The sequence below is a fragment of the Amphiura filiformis genome, chromosome 3 (genome assembly GCF_039555335.1).
Source record: "Amphiura filiformis chromosome 3, Afil_fr2py, whole genome shotgun sequence".
Taxonomy (NCBI): domain Eukaryota; kingdom Metazoa; phylum Echinodermata; class Ophiuroidea; order Amphilepidida; family Amphiuridae; genus Amphiura; species Amphiura filiformis.
In genome coordinates this window covers 77,068,361-77,093,156 of record NC_092630.1, presented here as the reverse complement: position 1 = coordinate 77,093,156, position 24,796 = coordinate 77,068,361, and the positions used below count along the sequence as shown (strand labels likewise).

Genomic DNA, 24,796 nt, shown 5'->3' with positions numbered 1-24,796 from the left:
TACCCACCAAGTTTCATGCCCAGACGACATTTTTTACTAATTTGACCTCAGATGACCCCTGGGTGACCCCGGATGACCCCAAAATGACCGTCCAAAAATTTGACTCTAAAAGTTGACTGTACCCACCAAGTTTCATGCCCATACGACAGTTTTTACTAATTTGACCTCAGATGACCCCTGGATGACCTCCGGTGATCTTGGCCCACTAACCGAAAACAAACTTGTTCTGTCTGAGGTCCAGATGCACCCACCCACCAAGTTTGAGGAACGTCGACCCCTAGTCTCCGAGAAAATAGGCGGAAAACAGTTTTTACTAATTTGACCTCAGATGACCCCTGGGTGACCTTGACCCACGAACCAATACAAACTTGTTCCGTCTTAGGTCAAGATGCACCTACCCACCAAGTTGCATGCCCATATGACAGTTTTACTAATTTGACCCCTAGATGACCTCTGGTGACATTGACCCACTAACCAATACAAACTTGTTCTGTCCCGGGTCAAGACGCACCCACCTGTCAAGTTTGAGGAACGTGCGACCCCCAGTGTCTGAGAAAAACAGTTTTTACTAATTTGACCCCTGGATGACCTTGGGTGACCTTGACCCACTAACCAATACAAACTTGTTCTGTATGGGGTCAAGCTGCACCCACCCACCAAGTTTGAGGAACGTGCGACCCCTAGTCTCCGCGAAAATAGGCGGACAGACAGACAGACACACAGAAACACAGACGATGCGTATTATTATATAGACTACGCGGTTACCCGTATTTGGCGGTTCTCGGCTGTCGCGATTACCTGGCTGATGGTGACTGTACTCACCAAGTTTTATGCCCACAGTTTTTACTAATTTGACCTCAGATGACCCCTTGTGACCTCGAAATGACCTTCCAAAATTTGGCTCTAAATGTTGACTGTACCCACCACGTTTCATGCCCATACGACAGTTTTTACCAATTTGACCTCAGATGACCCCTGGATGACCTCGGTGATCTTGGCCCACTTACCGAAACACACGTGTTCTGTCCAAGGTCCAGATGCACCCACCCACCAAGTTTGAGGAACGTGCGACCCCTAGTCTCCGAGAAAATAGGCGGAAAACAGTTTTTACTAATTTGACCTCAGATGACGCCTGGGTGACCTTGACCCACTAACCAATACAAACTTGTCTTAGGTCAAGATGCACCTACCCACCAAGTTGCATGCCCATGTTTTTACTAATTTGACCCCTAGATGACCTCTGGTGACCTTGACCCACTAACCAATACAAACTTGTTCTGTCCCAGGTCAAGACGCACCCACCCGTCAAGTTTGAGGAACGTGCGACCCCCAGTCTCTGAGAAAAACAGTTTTTACTGATTTGACCCCTGGATGACCTCGGGTGACCTTGACCCACTAACCAATACAAACTTGTTCTGTCTGGGGTCAAGCTGCACCCACCCACCAAGTTTGAGGAACATGCGACCCCTAGTCTCCGAGAAAATAGGCGGACAGACAGACAGACAGACAGACAGAGTCACAGACAACCAGTATTATTATATAGACTAGGCGGTTACCCGTATTTGGCGGTTCTCGGCTGTCGCGATTACCTGGCTGATGGTGACTGTACTCACTAAGTTTTATGCCATAGGACAGTTTTTACTAATTTGACCTCAGATGACCTCCTGTGACCTCAAAATGACCTTCCAAAATTTGGCTCTAAATGTTGACTGTACCCACCACGTTTCACGCCCATATGACAGTTTTTAGTACTTTGACCTTGGATGACCCCAAAATGACCTTCCAAAAATTTGACTCTAAAAATTGACTGTACCCACCAAGTTTCATGCGCATACGACATTTTTACTAATTTGACCTCAGATGACCCCTGGGTGACCCCAAAATGACCTTCCAAAAATTTGACTATAGAAGTTGACTGTACCCACCAAGTTTCATGCCCATACAATAATTTTTACTAATTTGACCTCAGATGACCCCTGGATGACCTCGGGTGATCTTGGCCCACTAACTGAAACAAACTGTCTGAGGTCCAGATGCACCCACCCACCAAGTTTGAGGAACGTGCGACCCCTAGTCTCCGAGAAAATAGGCGGAAAACAGTTTTTACTAATTTGACCTCAGATGACCCCTGGGTGACCTTGACCCACTAATCAATACAAACTTGTTCTGTCCTAGGTCAAGATGCACCTACCCACCAAGTTTCATGCCCATATGACAGTTTATACTAATTTGACCCCTAGATGACCTCTGGTGACCTTGACCCACTAACCAATACAAACTCGCTCTGTCCCGGGTCAAGACGCACCCACCCGTCAAGTTTGAGGAACGTGCGACCCCCAGCCCCCGAGAAAAACAGTTTTTACTAATTTGACCCCTGGATGACCTTGGGTGACCTTGACCCACTAACCAATATAAACTCGTTCTTCCTCATACCAAGCTGCACCCACCCACCAAGTTTGAGGAACGCGCGACCCCCAGTCTCCGAGAAAAGAGGCGGACAGACAAACAGACACACAAAGACACAAACAAACAGATTCTGGTGAATTATAGTAGGACTAGGCGGTTCTCGACTGTCGCGATTACCTGGCTGATGGTGACTGTACTCACCAAGTTTTATGCCCATAGGACAGTTTTTACTAATTTGACCTCAGATGACCCCTTGTGACCTCAAAATGACCTTCCAAAATTTGGCTCTAAATGTTGACTGTACCCACCACGTTTCATGCCCATATGACAGTTTTTAGTAATTTGACCTTGGATGACCCCAAAATGACCTTCCAAAAATTTGACTCTACCCACCAAGTTTCATGCGCACACGACATTTTTTACTAATTTGACCTCAGATGACCCCTGGGTGACCCCGGATGACCCCAAAATGACGTTCCAAAAATGTGACTATAAAAGTTGACTGTACCCACCAAGTTTCATGCCCATACGATAGTTTTTACTAATTTGACCTCAAATGACCCCTGGATGACCTCGGGTGATCTTCGCCCACTAACTGAAACAAACTTGTTCTGTCTGAGGTCCAGATGCACCCACCCACCAAGTTTGAGGAACGTGCGACCCTAGTCTCTAAGAAAATAGGCGGAAAACAGTTTTTACTAATTTGACCTCAGATGACCCCTGTGTGACCTTGACCCACTAATCAATACAAACTTGTTCTGTCTTAGGTCAAGATGCACCTACCCACCAAGTTCCATGCCCATATGACAGTTTTTACTAATTTGACCCCTAGATGACCTCTGGTGACCTTGACCCACTAACCAATACAAACTTGTTCTGTCCCGGGTCAAGACGCACCCACCCGTCAAGTTTGAGGAACATGCGATCCCCAGTCTCAGAGAAAAACAGTTTTTACTAATTTGACCCCTGGATGACCTTGGGTGACCTTGACCCACTAACCAATATAAACTCTTTCTTCCTCATACCAAGCTGCACCCACCCACCAAGTTTGAGGAACGCGCGACTCCCAGTCGCCGAGAAAAGAGGCGGACAGACAAACAGACACACAAACAAACAGAGTCTGGTGAATTATAGTAAGACTAGGCGGTTACCCGTATTTGGCGGTTCTCGGCTGTCGCGATTACCTGGCTGACGGTGACTGTATTCACCAAGTTTTATGCCCATAGGACAGTTTGTACTAATTTGACCCCAGATGACCCCTTGTGACCTCGAAATGACCATCCAAAATTTGGCTCTAAATGTTGACTGTACCCAGCACGTTTCATGCCCATATGACAGTTTATAGTAATTTGACCTTCGATGACCCCAAAATGACCTTCCAAAAATTTGACTCTAAAAGGTGACTGTACCCACCAAGTTTCATGCGCATACGACATTTTTTACTAATTTGACCTCAGATGACCCCTGGGTGACCCCGGATGACCCCAAAATGACCTTCCAAAAATTTGACTATAAAAGTTGACTGTACCCACCAAGTTTCATGCCCATACAATAGTTTTTACTAATTTGACCTCAGATGACCCCTGGATGACCTCAGGTGATCTGTTCTGTCTGAGGTCCAGATGCACCCACCCACCAAGTTTGAGAACGTGCAACTCCTAGTCTCCGAGAAAATAGGCGGAAAACAGTTTTTACTAATTTGACCTCGGATGACCCCTGGGTGACCTTGACCCACTAATCAATACAAACTTGTTCTGTCTTAGGTCAAGATGCACCTACCCACCAAGTTTCATGCCCATATGACAGTTTTTACTAATTTGACCCCTAGATGACCTCTGGTGACCTTGACCCACTAACCAATACAAACTTGTTCTGTCCCGGGTCAAGACGCACCCACCCGTCAAGTTAGAGGAACGTGCGACCCCAGTCTCCGAGAAAAACAGTTTTACTAATTTGACCCCTGTATGACCTTGGGTGACCTTGACCCACTAACCAATACAAACTCGTTCTTCCTCATACCAAGCTGCACCCACCCACCAAGTTTGAGGAACGTGCGACCCCCAGTCTCAGAGAAAAGAGGCGGACAGACAAACACACAAACAAACAGATTCTGGTGAATTATAGTAAGACTAGGCGGTTACCCGTATTTGGCGGTTCTCGGCTGTCGCGATTACCTGGCTGATGCTGACTGTACTCACCAAGTTTCATGCCCATACAACATTTTTTACTAATTTGACCTCAGATGACCCCTGGGTGACCCCAAAATGACCGTCCAAACATTAGGCTCTAAATGTTGACTGTACCCACCAAGTTTCAGCCCATACGACAGTTTTTACTAATTTGACCTCACATGACCTCGGGTGATCTTGGCCCACTAACCGAAACAAACTTGTTCTGTCTGAGGTCCAGATGCACCCACCCACCAAGTTTGAGGAACGTGGAAAACAGTTTTTACTAATTTGACCTCAGATGACCCCTGGGTGACCTTGACCCACTAACCAATACAAACTTGTTCCGTCTTAGGTCAAGATCCACCTACCCACCAAGTTGCATGCCCATATGACAGTTTTTACTAATTTGACCCCTAGATGACCTCTGGTGATCTTGACCCACTAACCAATACAAACTTGTTCTGTCCCGGGTCAAGACGCACCCACCCGTCAAGTTTGAGGAACGTGCGACCCCCAGTTTCTGAGAAAAACAGTTTTTACTAATTTGACCCCTGGGTGACCTTGACCCACTAACCAATACAAACTTGTTCCGTCTTAGGTCAAGATCCACCTACCAACCAAGTTGCATGCCCATATGACAGTTTTTACTAATTTGACCCCTAGATGACCTCTGGTGACCTTGACCCACTATCCAATACAAACTTGTTCTGTCCCGGGTCAAGATGCACCCACCGTCAAGTTTGAGGAAGCGTATGCGACCCCAGTTTCTGAGAAAAACAGTTTTTACTAATTTGACCCCTGGATGACCTTGGGTGACCTTGACCCACTAACCAATACAAACTTGTTCTGTATGGGGTCAAGCTGCACCCACCCACCAAGTTTGAGGAACGTGCGACCCCTAGTCTCCGAGAAAATAGGCGGACAGACACACAGACACACAGATACACAGACAGATAGACAGATAGACGATGCCTATTATTATATAGACTAGGCGGTTACCTGTATTTGGCGGTTCTCGGCTGTCGCGCTTACCTGGCTGATGGTGACTGTACTCACCAAGTTTTATGCCCATAGGACAGTTTTTACTAATTTGACCTTGGATGACCCCAAAATGACCTCCCAAAATTTGACTCTAAAAGGTGACTGTACACACCAAGTTTCATGCGCATACGACATTTTTACTAACTTGACCTCAGATGACCCCTGGATGACCCCAAAATGACCTTCCAAAAATTTGACTATAAAAGTTTACTGTACCCACCAAGTTTCATGCCCATACGATAGTTTCTACTAATTTGACCTCAGATGACCCCTGGGTGACCTTGACCCACTAATCAATACAAACTTGTTTTGTCCTAGGTCAAGATGCACCTACCCACCAAGTTTCATGCCCATATGACAGTTTTTACTAATTTGACCCCTAGATGACCTCTGGTGACCTTGACCCACTAACCAATACAAACTCATTCTGTCCCGGGTCAAGACGCACCCACCCGTCAAGTTTGAGGAACGTGCGACCCCCAGCCCCCGAGAAAAACAGTTTTTACTAATTTGACCCCTGGATGACCTTGGGTGACCTTGACCCACTAACCAATATAAACTCGTTCTTCCTCATACCAAGCTGCACCCACCCACCAAGTTTGAGGAACGCGCGACCCCCGGTCTCCGAGAAAAGAGGCGGACAGACAAACAGACACACAAACACACAAATCTGCTTCTCCGAGAAAAGAGGCGGACAGACAAACAGACACACAAATCTGGTGAATTATAGTAAGATTATCTATCTATCTATATAATAATACGCATCGTCTATCTGTCTGTTTATCCGTCTGTCTATCTGTGTGTCTGTCCGCCTATTTCCTCGGAGACTAGGGGTCGCACGTTCCTCAAACTTGGTGGGTGGGTGCAGCTTGACCCCATACAGATCAAGTTTGTGTTGGTTAGTGGGTCAAGGTCACCCAAGGTCATCCAGGGGTCAAATTAGTAAAAACTGTTTTTCTCGGAGACTGGGGGTCGCACGTTCCTCAAACTTGACGGGTGGGTGCGTCTGGACCTGGGACAGAACAAGTTTGTATTGGTTAGTGGGTCAAGGTCACCAGAGGTCATCTAGGGGTCAAATTAGTAAAAACTGTCATATGGGCATGCAACTTGGTGGGTAGGTGCATCTTGACTTAAGACAGAACAAATTTGTATTGGTTAGTGGGTCAAGGTCACCCAGGGGTCATCTGAGGTCAAATTAGTAAAAACTGTTGTATGGGCATGAAACTTGGTAGGTACAGTCAACTTTTTAGAGTCAAATTTTTGGACGGTCATTTTGGGGTCATCCAAGGTCAAATTCCTAAAAACTGTCATATGGGCATGAAACGTGGTGGGTACAGTCAACATTTAGAGCCAAATTTTGGAAGGTCATTTCGAGGTCACAAGGGGTCATCTGAGGTCAAATTAGTAAGAACTGTCCTATGGGCATAAAACGTGGTGGGTACAGTCGGGTGGGTGCAGCTTGACCCCATACAGATCAAGTTTGTGTTGATTAGTGGGTCAAGGTCACCCAAGGTCATCCAGGGGTCAAATTAGTAAAAACTGTTTTTCTCGGAGACTGGGGGTCGCACGTTCCTCAAACTTGACGGGTGGGTGCGTCTGGACCTGGGACAGAACAAGTTTGTATTGGTTAGTGGGTCAAGGTCACCAGATGTCATCTAGGGGTCAAATTAGTAAAAACTGTCATATGGGCATGCAACTTGGTGGGTAGGTGCATCTTGACTTAAGACAGAACAAATTTGTATTGGTTAGTGGGTCAAGGTCACCCAGGGGTCATCTGAGGTCAAATTAGTAAAAACTGTTGTATGGGCATGAAACTTGGTAGGTACAGTCAACTTTTAGAGTCAAATTTTTTGACGGTCATTTTGGGGTCATCCAAGGTCAAATTACTAAAAACTGTCGTATGGGCATGAAACGTGGTGGGTACAGTCAACATTTAGAGCCAAATTTTGGAAGGTCATTTCGAGGTCACAAGGGGTCATCTGAGGTCAAATTAGTAAGAACTGTCCTATGGGCATAAAACGTGGTGGGTACAGTCACCATCAGCCAGGTAATCGCGACAGCCGAGAACCGCCAAATACGGGTAACCGCCTAGTCTTACTATAATTCACCAGACTCTGTCTGTTTGTTTGTGTGTCTGTTTGTCTGTCCGCCTCTTTTCTCGGAGACCGGGGATCGCACGTTCCTCAAACTCGGTGGGTGGGTGCAGCTTGGTATGAGGAAGAACGAGTTTATATTGGTTAGTGGGTCAAGGTCACCCAAGGTCATCCAGGGGTCAAATTAGTAAAAACTGTTTTTCTCGGAGACTGGGGGTCGCACGTTCCTCAAACTTGGTGGGTGGGTGCATGTTGACCCCATACAGATCAAGTGTGTATTGGTTAGTGGGTCAAGGTCACCCGAGGTCAACTTAGTAAAAACTGTTTTTCTCAGAGACTGGGGGTCGCACGTTCCTCAAACTTGACGGGTGGGTGCGTCTTGACTCGGGACAGAACAAGTTTGTATTAGTTAGTGGGTCAAGGTCACCAGAGGTCATCTAGGGGTCAAATTAGTAAAAACTGTCATATGGGCATGCAACTTGGTGGGTAGGTGCATCTTGACCTAGGACAGAACAAGTTTGTATTGATTAGTGGGTCAAGGTCACCCAGGGGTCATCTGAGGTCAAATTAGTAAAAGCTGTTTTCCGCCTATTTTCTCGGAGACTAGGGGTCGCACGTTCCTCAAACTTGGTGGGTGGGTGCATCTGGACCTCAGACAGAACAAGTTTGTTTCGGTTAGTGGGCCAAGATCACCGAGGTCATCCAGGGGTCATCTGAGGTCAAATTAGTACAAACTATCATATGGGCATGAAACTTGGTAGGTACAGTCAACTTTTATAGTCAAATTTTTGGAAGGTCATTTTGGGGTCATCCAGGGTCACCCAGGGGTCATCTGAGGTCAAATTAGTAAAAAATGTCATATGCGCATGAAACTTGGTGGGTACAGTCACCTTTTAGAGTCAAATTTTTGGAAGTTCATTTTGGGGTCATCCAAGGTCAAATTACCAAAAACTGTCCTATGGGCATGAAACGTGGTGGGTACAGTCAACATTTAGAGCCAAATTTTGGAAGGTCATTTTGAGGTCACAAGGGGTCATCTGAGGTCAAATGGTAATCGCGACAGCCGAGAACCGCCAAATACGGGTAACCGCCTAGTATCTATATAATAATACGCATCGTCTATCTGTCTATCTATCTGTCTGTGTGTCTGTCCGCCTATTTTCTCGGAGACTAGGGGTCGCACGTTCCTCAAACTTGGTGGGTGGGTGCATGTTGACCCCATACAGATCAAGTGTGTATTGGTTAGTGGGTCAAGGTCACCCTGAGGTCAACTTAGTAAAAACTGTTTTTCTCAGAGACTGGGGGTCGCACGTTCCTCAAACTTGACGGGTGGGTGCGTCTTGACTCGGGACAGAACAAGTTTGTATTAGTTAGTGGGTCAAGGTCACCAGAGGTCATCTAGGGGTCAAATTAGTAAAAACTGTCATATGGGCATGCAACTTGGTGGGTAGGTGCATCTTGACCTAAGACGGAACAAGTTTGAATTGGTTAGTGGGTCAAGGTCACCCAGGGGTCATCTGAGGTCAAATTAGTAAAAACTGTTTTCCGCTTATTTCTCAGAGACTAGGGGTCGCACGTTCCTCAAACTTGGTGGGTGGGTGCATCTGGACCTCAGACAGAACAAGTTTATTTCGGTAAGTGGGCCAAGATCACCCGAGGTCATCCAGGGGTCATCTGAGGTCAAATTAGTAAAAACTGTCTTATGGGCATAAAACTTGGTGGGTAGAGTCAACTTTTAGAGTCAAATTTTTGGACTGTCATTTTGGGGTCATCCGGGGTCACCCACGGGTCATCCGAGGTCAAAATAGTAAAAAATGTCGTATGGGCATGAAACTTGGTGGGTACAGTCAACTTTTAGAGTCAAATTTTTTGACGGTCATTTTGGGGTCATCCAAGGTCAAATTACTAAAAACTTTCGTATGGGCATGAAACGTGGTGGGTAGAGTCAACATTTAGAGCCAAATTTTGGAAGGTCATTTCGAGGTCACAAGGGGTCAAATTAGTAAGATTTGTCCTATGGGCATAAAACGTGGTGGGTAGTCACCATCAGCCAGGTAATCGCGACAGCCGAGAACCGCCAAATACGGGTAACCGCCTAGTCTATATAATAATACTGGTAGTCTGTGACTCTGTGACTCTGTGCCTCTGTCCCTCTGTGAGTCTGTCTGTCCGCCTATTTTCTTGGAGACTGGGGTCGCCCGTTCCTCAACCTTGGTGGGTGGGTGCAGCTTGACCCCACACAGAACAAGTTTGTATTGGTTAGTGGGTCAAGGTCACCCGAGGTCATCCAGGGGTCAAATTAGTAAAACTGTTTTTCTCAGAGACTGGGGTCGCACGTTCCTCAAAATTGACAGGTGGGTGCGTCTTGACCCGGGACAGAACAAGTTTGTATTGGTTAGTGGGTCAAGGTCACCAGAGGGCATCTAGGGGTCAAATTAGTAAAAACTGTCATATGGGCATGCAACTTGGTGGGTAGGTGCATCTTGACCTAAGACGGAACAAGTTTGTATTGGTTAGTGGGTCAAGGTCAACCGGGGGTCATCTGAGGTCAAATTAGTAAAAACTGTTTTCCGCCTATTTTCTCGGAGACTAGGGGTCGCACGTTCGTCAAACTTGGTGGGTGGGTGCATCTGGACCTCAGACAGAACAAGTTTGTTTCAGTAAGTGGGCCAAGATCACCCGAAGTCATTCAGGGGTCATCTGAGGTCAAATGAGTAAAAATTGTTGTATGGGCATGAAACTTGGTGGGTACAGTCAACTTTTTAGAGTCAAATTTTTGGACGGTCATTTTGGGGTCATCCAAGGTCAAATTACTAAAACTGTCGTATGGGCATGAAACATGGTGGGTAAAACTTGGTGGGTGGGTGGACCTTGGACTAACAAACACAAGTTTCCATGTTGACCTTTTCGTCAGACCTACGGTTGTCAAAGGTCAGGTCAAATTTCAAATTGAGAGCGAAAGTCAGGTCAAATTGCAAAAAGCTGCAATTGAGCTCAGCTGTGAGGACAGCCTGATCCCAGCCAAAGGACACACCCTGATTTTGAGATCTGCAAAAGCCAATAACCATGACAGCCGAGAACCGCGAAATACGGGTAACCGCCTAGTAAATAATAATACTGGTAGTCTGTGACTCTGTCTGTCTGTCCGCCTATTTTCTCGGAGACTAGGGGTCGCACGTTCCTCAAACTTGGTAGGTGGGTGCAGCTTGACCCGAGACAGAACAAGTTTGTATTTGTTAGTGGGTCAAGGTCACCCAAGGGTCAAATTAGTAAAAACTGTTTTTCTCAGGGACTGGGGGTCGCACGTTCCTCAAACTTGACGGGTGGGTGCGTCTTGACCCGGGACAGAACAATTTTGTATTGGTTAGTGGGTCAAGGTCACCTGTCTATCCGCCTATTTTCTCGGAGACTAGGGGTCGCACGTTCCTCAAACTTGGTAGGTGGGTGCAGCTTGACCCGAGACAGAACAAGTTTGTATTTGTTAGTGGGTCAAGGTCACCCAAGGGTCAAATTAGTAAAAACTGTTTTTCTCAGGGACTGGGGGTCGCACGTTCCTCAAACTTGACGGGTGGGTGCGTCTTGACCCGGGACAGAACAATTTTGTATTGGTTAGTGGGTCAAGGTCACCAGAGGTCATCTAGGGGTCAAATTAGTAAAAATTGTCATATGGGCATGCAACTTGGTGGGTAGGTGCATCTTGACCTAAGACGGAACAAGTTTGTATTGGTTAGTGGGTCAAGGTCACCCAGGGGTCATCTGAGGTCAAATTAGTAAAACTGATTTCCGCTTAGTTTCTCGGCGACTAGGGTCGACGTTCCTCAAACTTGGTGGGTGGGCTGGGTGCATCTGGACCTTAGAGTTTAGACAGAACAAGTTTGTTTCGGTTAGTGGGCCAAGATCACCCGAGGTCATCCAGGGGTCATCTGAAGTCAAATTAGTAAAAACTGTCGTATGGGCATGAAACTTGGTGGGTACAGTCAACTTTTAGGACGGTCATTTTGGGGTCATCCAGGGGTCATCTGAGGTCAAATTAGTAAAAAAATATCGTATGGGCATGAAACTTGGTGGTAGTCAACTTTTAGAGTCAAATTTTGGACGGTCATTTTGGGGTCATCAAGGTCAAATTACTAAAACTGTCGTATGGGCATGAAACGTGGTGGGTACAGTCAACATTTAGAGCCAAATTTTGGAAGGTCATTTCGAGGTCACAAGGGGTCATCTGAGGTCAAATTAGTAAAAACTGTCCTATGGGCATAAAACTTCGTGAGTACAGTCACCATCAGCCAGGTAATCGCGACAGCCGAGAACCGCCAAATACGGGTAACCGCCTAGTTATTATATAATATGAAGCTTTGTCTATGCGTATTGAGTACCCGGTACCAAAGTATCAAACTAAACATGCTGGTGCCATTTGGAATCCAGTCGTTTAGTGTACGGTAATCATTTTCATCATGTTTGCCGATGGTACAAAACAACAAACTGCGTAAATCAATCAATTACGCCTGCTTTGGTCTCTCCGCGCGAGGTATGCCGCGTAACGCCCGTTCAGTATCAAAATATCTTGCAGTATTAAAAATTTGTGGTATATAGCGAAATGCTTCGTATTATATTCATACATACACGCTATGTAACAGCGTGCGTGATTGGTCGAGAGCCGGGCACCGGTGTCCCGGATGTGAGATCACCGGGTACGGAAAATGAAGGAATATCATATTTTTTAATAATGTTACTGGTAGTTTTTTGTTATTATTTTAATGAAATAAGAATCACAAAATGTTCTGGTATGTATGAACGGGGTTCATTCATATATTTTCATGACTAAATGGTTGTTTATGCCCTCGGGCCGCAAGTGGCCCCTCCCTCGGGTATAAACAGCCGTTCATACACGCTATGTAACAGCGCGCGTGATTGGTCGAGAGCCAGGCATAAACAGCGTTTATGCCCGGTGTCCCGGATGTGAGATGGCCGGGTAGGGAAAAGAATGGAAAATCATGTTTTTTAATTATGCACTTTAATATGGTACTTGTAATTTTTTGTTATTATTTTGATGAAATAAGAATCACAAAATGTTCCGCAAGCAGCCCCTCGGGCATAAACAACCGCTTAGTCATGAAAATATATGAATGAACCCCTAATTTATACTTTAATATAGTCATGAAAATATATGAATGAAACCCTAAATAATAATTTATAAATACATTTTGTACTGCATGATATTTTACTGCCGGCCACAGGTATACATTAGAATTTAGACTCAGACATAGACTTTAGGCATCAGATTTCGAGCGGAAAGACACCAAATTGGTGTCGTATGACCTTTGACATTCTTTTGTGGCGAGTGACATGGTCTTTCAATTCACGCCGAGTGTCCTTGACAGGCGTGACTATGCTTCAGTGGTCATGAAAGAATTCAAAAGATAACCTCTGCCCCAATAATCCCAAGCTATTGTCTGAACTGCACCTCGGAAAATGTATGGTAAGAACTCAGTCCTCAAATGATAGTCATATAACGACCAAAAGATAAGTGACTGACTATCATTGAGTAGGTATGCCAGGTGAATTCAAATTTGCCATCAAACTGCATCATTTTATATATCAAATTAAAGCCCTTGAGTAAACAAAGCCAAAAATGAAAACCTTTTTTTCATAGCATTTTCCGTAGCAGTTACATCTTGTCAAAGATTGACTTTCATCAAACAATGTCAAAAAGATTCAGCTAGCAAAATTCCCCAAAACGGCATTTCGGGGGTGTTTCTAGATCTTAGTCTCATGATGATAGCAGCTTTTTTAATGGAACTGCTATCAAAATCCTCTAAAATTCCATGTGCGAGTGACTTATCACCATAAAAAATCATATATTTGGGTCAAGTGAAGTATAGAAAACATATTTATGTAGGTTTCTTTCTTCGGCCAGTTGTTTTAAATTTCTATGTAAAAATGCATTGACATTGTCGGCGAATTTGGCTGACTAGCAAATGTGTTTGCCTGACATACCTACATTGAGGACTGAGTTCCGCAGTCTACATTAGACTGCGGAACTCAGTCTTCAATGGTAGTGAATCATTTATCATTTGGTCGTTATATGACTATCAGATATAAAATACAATCAGTGAAACCAAATGTACATGTAGTGTAGTGGCAGTGCAGTGTTAACTGTTATGTAGCTACACTCATATGACACTAGCTCCCACTAGACTAGCTGCATGCAATGCAATGCAATGTCTTGTGATGTGAGTGAAACGATTGAAAATCACTACTCATTGTACTAAACACAGCCAAATTAAAAAGTCTCCAGTAGTTCCGTCCCCATTTAATCAGAGTCTGATGAGTTTATGGCAAGATAATGTGTATAATAATTTTCTATACACTTTCCTTCAAAGGTTAATACCAAATTTGATATCAAAAGTTTAATCATTGTGAGCCGTTGTTTGGAAATTCGTGCAATTTTAAAAATGACAAATTACGAATTGACCATGCAAAAGTCAACGCATGGTATCAGCTTATTATGTGGCCTGAAGCAACCCGTACAGGAATCATTGTACACTTGCCTGCGCACAATTGAAAGAGCGGGGTATTTGATTTGCATTTTGACATGCATGGGTAAACCTTTAACCTGCCGGCCTATTCAGGCGACGTAATTCTTGGCACTCACGCTAGTTCCGCACGTGATACAATTCCCTATGTCATTTTTCAAATTGCACGAATTTCCAAACAAAGGTTCCTCTGCTCACGATGATTAAACTTTTGATATCAAATTTGGTATCAACCTCCGAAGGAAAGTGTATAGAAAATTATTATGAAAACGATTTTGCCTAGATACAGACTTTAAGGTACATATTTCGAGGTGCATAACAGACACCAAATTGGTGTCATAACAAACACCAAATTGGTGTCGATGACCTGACATGCTTGCATTCTTTTGTGATGGTCTTTCAATTTGTGCCGAGTGTCCTTGGCAGACTTGACTATGCTTCAGTGGTCATGAAAGGATTCAATAGACCTCTGCCCCACTAATCCCCAGCTATTGTCTGAAATTGCACCTCGGAAGATATATTATAACAACTCAGTCCCTCAAATGATAGTCATATAACGACCAAAAGATAAATGACTGACTATCATTGAGGACTGAGTTCCGCAATCTAGATTTTGCCATAAACTCATCAGACTCTGAGTAAATGGGGATGGAACTACTGGAGACTTTTTAATTTGGCTGTGTTTAAAGTTGTTTTCTTTAAACTTCCGTGGTCGTGCCTGTGCGTATCGCGTACACGAGCGTAAACACAAAAGCAATAAACAATCACGCTGATTGGCTGATCAATGCACTTGACAACAAGCCGGCTGACCCATTGGTCTTCGGCGCGGCGCGTAGTAGGCGACCTTGTCACTTCTACGCGATCGCAATTCACCAGCGCGTACCCGGACCACGGAAGTTTAAAGAAAACAACTTTAGTTACAATGTCAAGGGGGCGCAACACTAAATCACTACGCATTTTATGTAAGAACGAAATTCGGCTAATATAGTGCATAGTGAATATGAGATTGTAGCGACCATATCTACCGACATGTTCACTTTAAATCACTCAAAATCAGCTCATATGAATTCGACAAGTGTCTTTAATGATAAGATGCAGAAAAAAACGGACATTTAATCTGAAAAGCAATTCTCTGTGGCGGATGAAGACAACTTCCGATTTTGAAATGTGAGTGGTGAATTTAGTAAATTTTAGGCCATATTTTTTGCACCGCGAAATAGCGGAAAAAGTCAACGGTCATCGATATATGCCGACAAAAGTTTTGGAATCTACAGAAACAGAGCTTTAATTTGATACCAAATTTATTTTGCCAAGTATTGCAGGGACGCCAGGAATGGCGCTCGAAGTAGGCCGAAATCACACGTTATCCTATGGGACGCTTATTTAGTGTTGCGCCCCCTTATAACGGACCGTCGTTATGAACAGCGTTCTTTTTACATTCTTGCGCAAAATAAGAAATGCGTTTCATGAAATGTGTTCTGTTTCAATCATGATGATAAACAAGTATTACAAAAAGTCACCCTGGTGAATTATTATTGGGAAAAACGCTTTATTGGCCGAGCAGGCGCCTTCAAAGTCTAGAAATTGTACCCAAAAATCTTCAAAAAGGCTCAAAAACGGGTTTTAAAGTTAATAGACATTGTTAATCTGCATGAAGCCGTTTTGCTGCATATTCAGTAGGCCTATGAAAAAAGATCATAATTGTTACTACTGAAACAGGGGGGTGTTTATACTTCACACTCATTAACAAGTGCTTTCCAAAATAAAATGGCAAGACAGATAATCTAGAAAAGAAATTAAACTTGGTTCAAAGACGAGCTTAAATTGTTGTCTGTCACCAGTTTCGTGAGTTTTGTACAAACTCTCGCATATTGGGGGAAAAGTCGAAATATGCGATTTTCCGCGTTTCGGCACTGATCTTTAAAACAACATTTCTCTTGAACGAAATGTCGCAGAGACATGAAATCTTCGGTGTTGAGCTACAAATTGTCTCTAGTTTAATTAGCAAGTGACAAATGTGGATTTTGAAAACTTTTAAATACTTATAAGGGGGCGCAACACTAAATCACTACGCATTTTATGTAAGAACGAAATTCGGCTAATATAGTGCATAGTGAATATGAGATTGTAGCGACCATATCTACCGACATGTTCACTTTAAATCACTCAAAATCAGCTCATATGAATTCGACAAGTGTCTTTAATGATAAGATGCAGAAAAAAACGGACATTTAATCTGAAAAGCAATTCTCTGTGGCGGATGAAGACAACTTCCGATTTTGAAATGTGAGTGGTGAATTTAGTAAATTTTAGGCCATATTTTTGCACCGCGAAATAGCGGAAAAAGTCAACGGTCATCGATATATGCCGACAAAAGTTTTGGAATCTACAGAAACAGAGCTTTAATTTGATACCAAATTTATTTTGCCAAGTATTGCAGGGACGCCAGGAATGGCGCTCGAAGTAGGCCGAAATCACACGTTATCCTATGGGACGCTTATTTAGTGTTGCGCCCCCTCAATGTACTACGAGCCATGCGCAGCCGACCGCCATGTTTAACATAAATTTGCGTTCTTGCATGAAGAATACACTGTTTGTTTCTTTTTCATGTTTTTAATCACAATTTAACATCTAAAACTGTTCACTTTCTCCAAAACATGTTTTACCACTTTGTATCAGGTTTTGTTTTGATGACAAACACGTGGGGACCGGTACTTCCTGTTTATCCTCCGGCACCGCTGTTTATGCATGACATTTTAGTTGTACGCGCTCGCGCATGGGCACGGCATTTACAGCAGGAAATGGCGGGAAATTTCAACCATTTTCGCCATACCGTACAAGACGCACCTGGTCACAGTTCCTTCCAAAGCTTCAATTTCTTGTGTCCAATTACTTGAACCCGATATTATTTTTGTTTAAAAACGTTATTCCTAGAAGTTAGAAATGGTTTTTCCTTGCTTAGGCTCTTCAAAATATTAAATTCACTTCATTCAAAAGGGTTCAAAATATGTAACATTTTATCATGTCAACACTGATTATAAGATAAAAATCATCTTTTTTGATCACAATTTTACATTTTTTCTGAGGTTATCCCACTGATTGGAATATTTTATTATGAAACAACGGCCTTTGATAAATACACTGAACCTTTAGTTTCTTTCTCAATAGGTCGATTTCGTATTTTAAAGGAAAATTGAATTTACCGGTTTTTTCTACCATGATTTTCTCTAACTTCTCGGAATTCAATATTAATAAGTCCATGTTGATATATTTCAACCTCATCCACTCCATTAAATTTGAAATGAAATCATTTCATTGAAATGTATGAACTTTAATACTATTATATTATAAATTCGTCACAGGTAGGCCGGCCTATCTGTAACTAGCCCCTTCTGAGGTGGTTTGTTTACAAACAAGTCAGCATGACATGACATGTGACACGTACTGGCTAGCTAATCGAGGAAGAGCAGTATGGAACCAGAGTCGTGTATGGAACAGAAATGTGTACATTTTCAGATGCCAAAATAGAGATTGAGTATTATTTTTAAAAAATATCTGCATGACATACTGAACTCTAAATATTACAGAGCTAGATCCAGTTTATTATGGCATTTAAATACACGCCCGCGACACGGCGGAACAGCATTAAAAATGCAGGCTGTTGTTTAATCACGAAGAAACTACGGCCGGCCACGATGCACGCTAGCCGCGCCCGGGACGCTAGCTGTGAATCTCATGGCAGCCCGGCATGGCAGGGACATGGGGAATACGTAAAACCTTCATAATTAAATTTTAATAAATAAATAAATAATAAAGTATATTAAAAATGATTTATTGATTAAGGAAAACACTGTCTGACCCCTGCTGAAAACTGAAGCATTTCTCGGCAGCATGACTAGGCCTACTACATGTGTACTAGGCCTATCCCGCATGTAGGCCTACATCAACATCATTTCATGAAAATAAATTTCATGAAATGATGTTGATGTAGGCCTACATGAGATAAACCTCATGTAGGCCTTCATCAACATAATTTCATGAAAATGATTTTCATGAATGATGCATGATGTAGGCCTACATGTCATGCTGCCGAGAGCCACTGCGGGGTAAAATGAACGCCCGGGCCAATTTCTGTGCTTTTAGGGACCGTTCACAAGCAATTGTAAGGGGGCCTGATGCAAAAAAAAAAAAAATCATCGCAAAACATTTTTGGGGCCCCACCTCAAAAATTTCAGCCCCCCCCCCTTTTTGGCATTAAAATTATGGGTCAACCCCATAGAAAAGCATTTTAACTCAATTTTCTAGGAAAATTTGTCATTTTTTTCAGGGCCCCCTTAGGAGGGTCAAAAATTTTCAGGGCCCCCCTTTTTGCATCAGGCCCCCTAACAAATGTTTGTGAACAGTCCCTTATGGCCCCATTAAGGTATGTTTTCTTTATTTTTTACCTGCACCCCCCTAACCCCCTTGTCGGCCGCACTGAGTAGGCTTATTGATAAAGCTTAGGGGTGGTGCCATAATCATGTCTACCCCAGGGTGGTCAATTGTCAAAAGGTCTGCCAAAATCACTTCCCACTTCACCTAGGGAGGCGAGTTAAGCGCAGCGGTAGTTCCCTCGCTTTGCACCACTGAGGTCTCGGGTTCAAGCCAAAACCCAAGGGCGCATGTGCACTTGGTTTATCCCGATTCCATGCTCACTCTGCAGGTTTTCTCCGGGATCTCCGGTTTCCTCCTGTATCACAAAAATCGGTGATTAGTTGTTTGGTTATCAAAAACTTCCTTCACCCAATGGAATTTGGGGAGCTGCACATAGAATTAGTGGAGCGTTACAATCTAAATGCGGATAGGTGTGCGCCAGGGTTCGAATTCGGTTGTATCGCATAGCAGTTTGCTCCATATTTTGAAGTAACTGCTACCCAATTTTGCATTTGTATATCACTTTTTATCCTGATTATGATGAATTAACCAAAAAACTGCTATGCAAATTTTTTAAACGAATTCGAACCCTGGTGTGCGCCGTTCGTCAGCAACCTAGTTGATGCGATCTGATTGTGATTATTCACCATTGCAGCGAAATTACAGCGCTTTGAGTCCTCTAAGTTCTGGAGAAAGGCGCTTTATAAATCCAAAATTAATTATCAATTAATATGTCTGGAGCAGTCAAGTTAGCTCAATCGATAAGGTGTTCGACTATGGTGCGAGAGGCTGCGGATTGAACCTGGCGGTGCCTAGTATGCTCTTGTGGAAAAACGTACTAAACTCTGGGGCTGATCCTGGTTGCGAACTTTATTTGTGGAATGTCTCATGAAGTAGCAAAGTCCCTGAATTGTGAAATGGTTTATGGAATGATGTTGGACCGTAGAAAAGTGGGGCGATGAGCACGAAATGCCCCTTTAAAGTAAACATGTCTCTGAAACTATACATCTCACACTAACAATACTAACACATTTTTTTGATGACTTTGACCACAAATTTTATTTTTCAAATATCTTAAAAATACAAGAATCTAAGCTAATTGAACAGACAGTAGTACTACCCAAGTTTTTTTAGTGGCCCATATATAGCAGAGTTACTGCAGGGCTGCAAGCTGGTAACTTCCATGCCCTAACTTCAGAATTACTCCACAGCTACTCCATCACAAGCTACTGTATTACTCTAAGTTATTGCACAGCTTCTCCAGCTTGGAATAGTCCTGCAGTATTGAACTCGGCTATCCATGGCTACCCAATAACTGGCCATATGAATATGGTTGTGTATGTTTATGATTGATCAGAGTGTGACAAAGTAAGGATTCACCAGAAGTTTGATTACACTTTCATAACATATTTAATTTTCTTCATGCATAGTGTATTCTACATCAATTTGAACTGCATATTTGGATGGTGAAAGCTTTTGTCATAAGAAAAGAAACAGGTCGTTGAACTTTCCACATAGGGTCAATTTTAAAATTACACAAATCCTGTTCAAAACCTACACTATCGTAATCCTCCTCTGGCAATAAAGATTCAGAAAAAGTATACTTTGACATACCTATGAATATGATGTACGGTTAGGCCTAAAAAATTGTTTGATTGGCGTAATCCGACCGACCTAGAAATAAGCCCGACCCTAGACTTTTTTCTTACTTTTTTTGCAAAGAAATTTTAATTAATTAAAAAAATTCCAGAACCTTTATCATACGCAATTTACAGCTTAAAATGTATGCAAAATAAAAATTACTGACCGACCTACCCTAATATTTTTTACGTTATGCCAATCAAACAATTTGTTTAGACCTTCATAGAGTTACGAGCAAAAGAGTAACATTGTGACGTCATAGGTCTAATGAAAATGAAATTGTTCTGATTTTTATGAAAATGATCTCAAATTAGGGGCTGTGCAATAATTATGAGCCCTGGGGAGGGTAAAATTGGGGGCAAGAAATTTTGGCGAGCGAAAGGGGGGGCAAGCGATTTTGGTGGGCCGAGGGGGCAAGCGATTTTGGCGAGCCGTTCGGATATTTTACCCGCCCCCCGGGGGAGCTGATAATTATTGCTCAGCCCCTTATTGGTCTTCTTGCAAGAAATCAGACAAAGAGAATAGTTCTTTTAATTATCTAGGGTGCTTTCTTATTTTTGATATCAATTTCAAATTATAGAACTCAATAAGACTCGATGTGTATTGTCCTTTTTTGAAGTGTTACCAAGGTAACAAAACATCCTATACTGCACAGGTTCACCATCGGTACTTGACTTTTGCAGTACAGCATTGTAATGTGTAGGTACTCTGTGTGTACCAGTCAGGTACCTTGGGGATGATGAACCTGTCCTGGCGGCCACAATAGGGATACATGTACATAGTGCAAACTATTATTTTCTGATTTATCATAGGACATATAATTGGAGACCATTTCAACTTCGAGCATCCTCTGAACCCTTTTGACCTCGGGAACACCAGCTGGAACATTATTGTTTGTGTTTAAGAAAGTCCAAGCAATAAAGCAAATTTAACATGATTTGCACATCATTGTATAACATCCTTGTCCAGGCGATGTCGTTATCACGCTGATGACAATGTCACAATGTACACCAGCACCAACCCTCTTCATGAATGGAACTACATATCTTCGCCCAGTTTCTCTTGAACATCCATGTTCTTTTCTGTGAAAATAGAGCAATAAAAGAAAATAAAAAAATTAGTAAATAAGCTTAAACTGAAAGTTGTTATTGTGTATATCAATTACAAATATGAATCACTGATTAACTTGATAACTTAAGCTGAAATTACAGCTAGGTTTAGGTGACAAAAAACCCTGTTCTACAGGCCTGTCTGACCTAGATTTTTGTGTCTCAGGTGTGCTTTTTTTGGAAAAAAACTATGAATGGAGCAAGTGAAAAAAATTGAAAATTTTTTACAGATCTTAAAATTTACAGGTATAAGGTCATTTGCACAAGAAAAATGCTCAACTGACAAACCTACATGGGTTTATTTCTGTCGCATTTGAGTGTACAAATTGAAGAATCGTGGAGGAAAAGTGAACAAAATGACAGACCATACAGGCAAAAGCAGCCTGCCTATTCCCAATTTCAACAACACAATCTTGATGTCCATCATTTCTATTAAAAAGCAATGAGCACCAACTCGCCGCTTTTTTTAGTGAGTTTTGAGTACTTTCGTCACCACCTATCCCATGGAATGTGGGAAAATGATGGCACTTGTAATTTTTTTTTTTTTTTAACAGTCTATAATTTAGTTGAAGTGCAATTTTAGCAACAGTTTTGATGCGATGACCCCATCATTATTTCCGCACTACCCTTGCTATTATGGTGTCGTTCTTCATCAATTTCTAGCCTCAAAAGCTATTGGTGAGCAAATTCTCCGGCAAATTCGAAGCTAGACTACCAGGGTGCATTCTACCATTGCCAATCCGTGGGTTGTATAGGGTTGGAAATATTCCAACATGCTACACGTTCCACCCCTAGAGTGCACCAACAGGTTAATTCCTGTTAATTAAAAATGTATGTAAACCCAGCTTACAGCCCCACATTTTCTAGGATGGGGGAATCTGGGATGATGGGGTGAAGTAGGCCTACTTGAAATGAATTGCATGATAATATCATGATTAGGCAAAAAAAAATATTATTGTGTTGCCCTCAAGTGGGAAATTTAGGTCGGACGGTCGGATTTCTTTTTTTTTTATTCTCAAATATTAAATAATGCTTCTTCAATTAGGGACATTTGTCAATTTTGACTTCTGGATACCTGTTAGACATCAATTAAAGACTAGTCTTTCAATAAGATATTACTTTTAAGTGAAAAACATTGAGTTTTTGAACAAATCTGTAAAATTCATCATTCAAAAATTGCGACCCTGATTTTTCAGGATTTAGGGTCGGACGGTTGAGGCAAAACAATAATTTTTTTTTGGCCTAACGCATATCACACACATAACACATTTGATCGAGAAGTCTATCTTTAATACAGGCCACTGATATAGAAACCAATGATTGATTATTATGGATTGAGCTTTGGAGCTACATGTATCTCCAAATCATGTCAGAATCAGTCAAGCATAACACCACATTTAGCAATGAAAATTCGGAAGTAAACAACAACGCAGATCACGATGGGTACAGCACCCCGAAAAAGCTGCTCAAATGACACATCATCAGCGAATTGTGAGCATGGGGCCATGGTTAATCTCATAAAATAAAAATGAGCAAACTTTGGCTGCTCTGAAGATACAGATATGTCATCAAAATAAATTTGGTACCCGGTAACATTAAACTTAATAAAGAATTTTTTAATGTGTTTGAAAATTGGCGACGATTAAGTGACTGAAGTAGTTAAATAGTTCCATGCTCTATCTCTGTCCGTGTTCACACTCACTGTGTCATCGTGGATAGTAGATACGAGTTCTAGATCAAATAGCGCACAGACAGTAAGCTTACTTCAACCCAACAGAAGCCAGCTGCTCGGTCATAATATTGAAGAGTGCGCATCGCGGTGCAATATAATCCTTCTAGGTACATCCACGGCCTTGCTAACGTACATGTTTACATACACATAGCCATCATTGCCCATTTACATGGCATAGCACTCAGAAATACATGCATGCCATATACATGCATGATATTGAAATCGTTTATTATTTTTTTTAATAAGGACATTTTGTAACCTTTGGCCATTCATTAATTCAGCCTATTGAGAGCGTTTTTATTCACTTGCATACAAGATCAGATATAAAAGAAGGTGTACCAAGTGCCCAAAATCATGGGTAAAGTACAAAAAGATTTGAAAATCCTACCGCTGCTACTGCCTTGTTGCAGCACGGTGCACAGCTCCGGACACAAGTACAGAATTTGGGTGCAAAGTAATGTCCAATTTCAGGAAATATTTATCACTGATGATGAAACCGGATTCATTTTAAGAATATCTTAGATCAAATAATTACCTTCGATTCGAAAATGTAGTTACTCTTGCAATATTAACACCTTTTTGCAGCATTTTTATTCCACCACGGCTATTGTTTACGTGCAGACCGCCAGCATCCATCTTTAATTGTGTCAAGGGCATAGTCTCGTTACCAGTCGTTTTAAGCTCTTCGGTACAACTAAGTTGCGGATTTTACGCAAAATAAACAGCGGTGCCGGGAACTTTGCCTGTAAAAAAATGCCAGGATGAAGTGAAATCCCAGGATGTTAGAATTACGAGTGAAACATTGCGAGTTGTACACTCGGAATTCAAATGGCTAATGTACGTGCGAGCGCCAAATTCAGCTACTGCAAGCTAGATATATCAAAACTAAAATACTTACAAATGATAAATATGCAGCTAACAGTCTAATTTGTGCCTTCTTTTTCGTAGAAAAATAGGGCCAAATGTACACCGACTGAGAATACCGACTGTCAATTAAATTGGGTAAAGCTAAATTGTGTGACAATACGTACGCAACTTGAGGTTTCTCAGAGGTACGCGGACGTGATGAAAATTGATTTGGCCTGTAAATTGTATTATGCATGACATGATTGAAAAGTGTGACCAGGTTTTAAACTCTTAATGTATATGGACTGGTTTAAATAATGGTTAGTTTGATTTAAGATTCTCGGCCCCCCAAAAATCGCTTGCCCCCCTCTCGGCCTGCCAAACTTCGCTTCGGCCCCCCTCTCGGTCCGCCAAAAAATTTGCCCCCCCCCTTGCACATGGCAAATTTTTTGGGATCTCAATTTGCAAACTTTAAATAGTCATTATTCATGTTGCGAGCGCAGCGTAGCAGAAAAAAGCGTTTTATTTAATCGCCCAAGAATGTGCTGACCAATGATCATGCCCCTCCCCGTCTCTCGGTTTGCCAAATTGCTTCCCCCCCTTGGCTCACCAAAATTTCTTGCCCCCTAAATTTTACCCTCCCTAGAGCTCATAATTATTGCACAGCCCCCCGGGGGGCACTCCAACTTTGGAGGTGACGCGTACTAATCCGGCGGCTGTTAAGACCCCCTTTTTCAGCATCGCTGTCACCCAAAGACCACATATTGTTTTGACGAACACGTACATGCTCTGTCACCCGAAGACCCCTATT

The 24,796-nt window shown here is 42.5% G+C and overlaps 1 protein-coding gene across 1 annotated transcript in view; it reads right to left on the bottom strand.

Annotated features, from left to right (window-relative positions):
* Positions 1-24,138, bottom strand: part of LOC140147511 (uncharacterized) — a 130,165-nt gene extending 106,027 nt beyond the window's left edge. Inside the window, exon 1 of the mRNA XM_072169293.1 lies at positions 24,038-24,138. The gene's annotated coding sequence lies outside the window, so the exon portion shown is untranslated. The remainder of the gene's footprint in view (positions 1-24,037) is intronic.
* Positions 24,139-24,796: the final 658 nt, after the last annotated feature.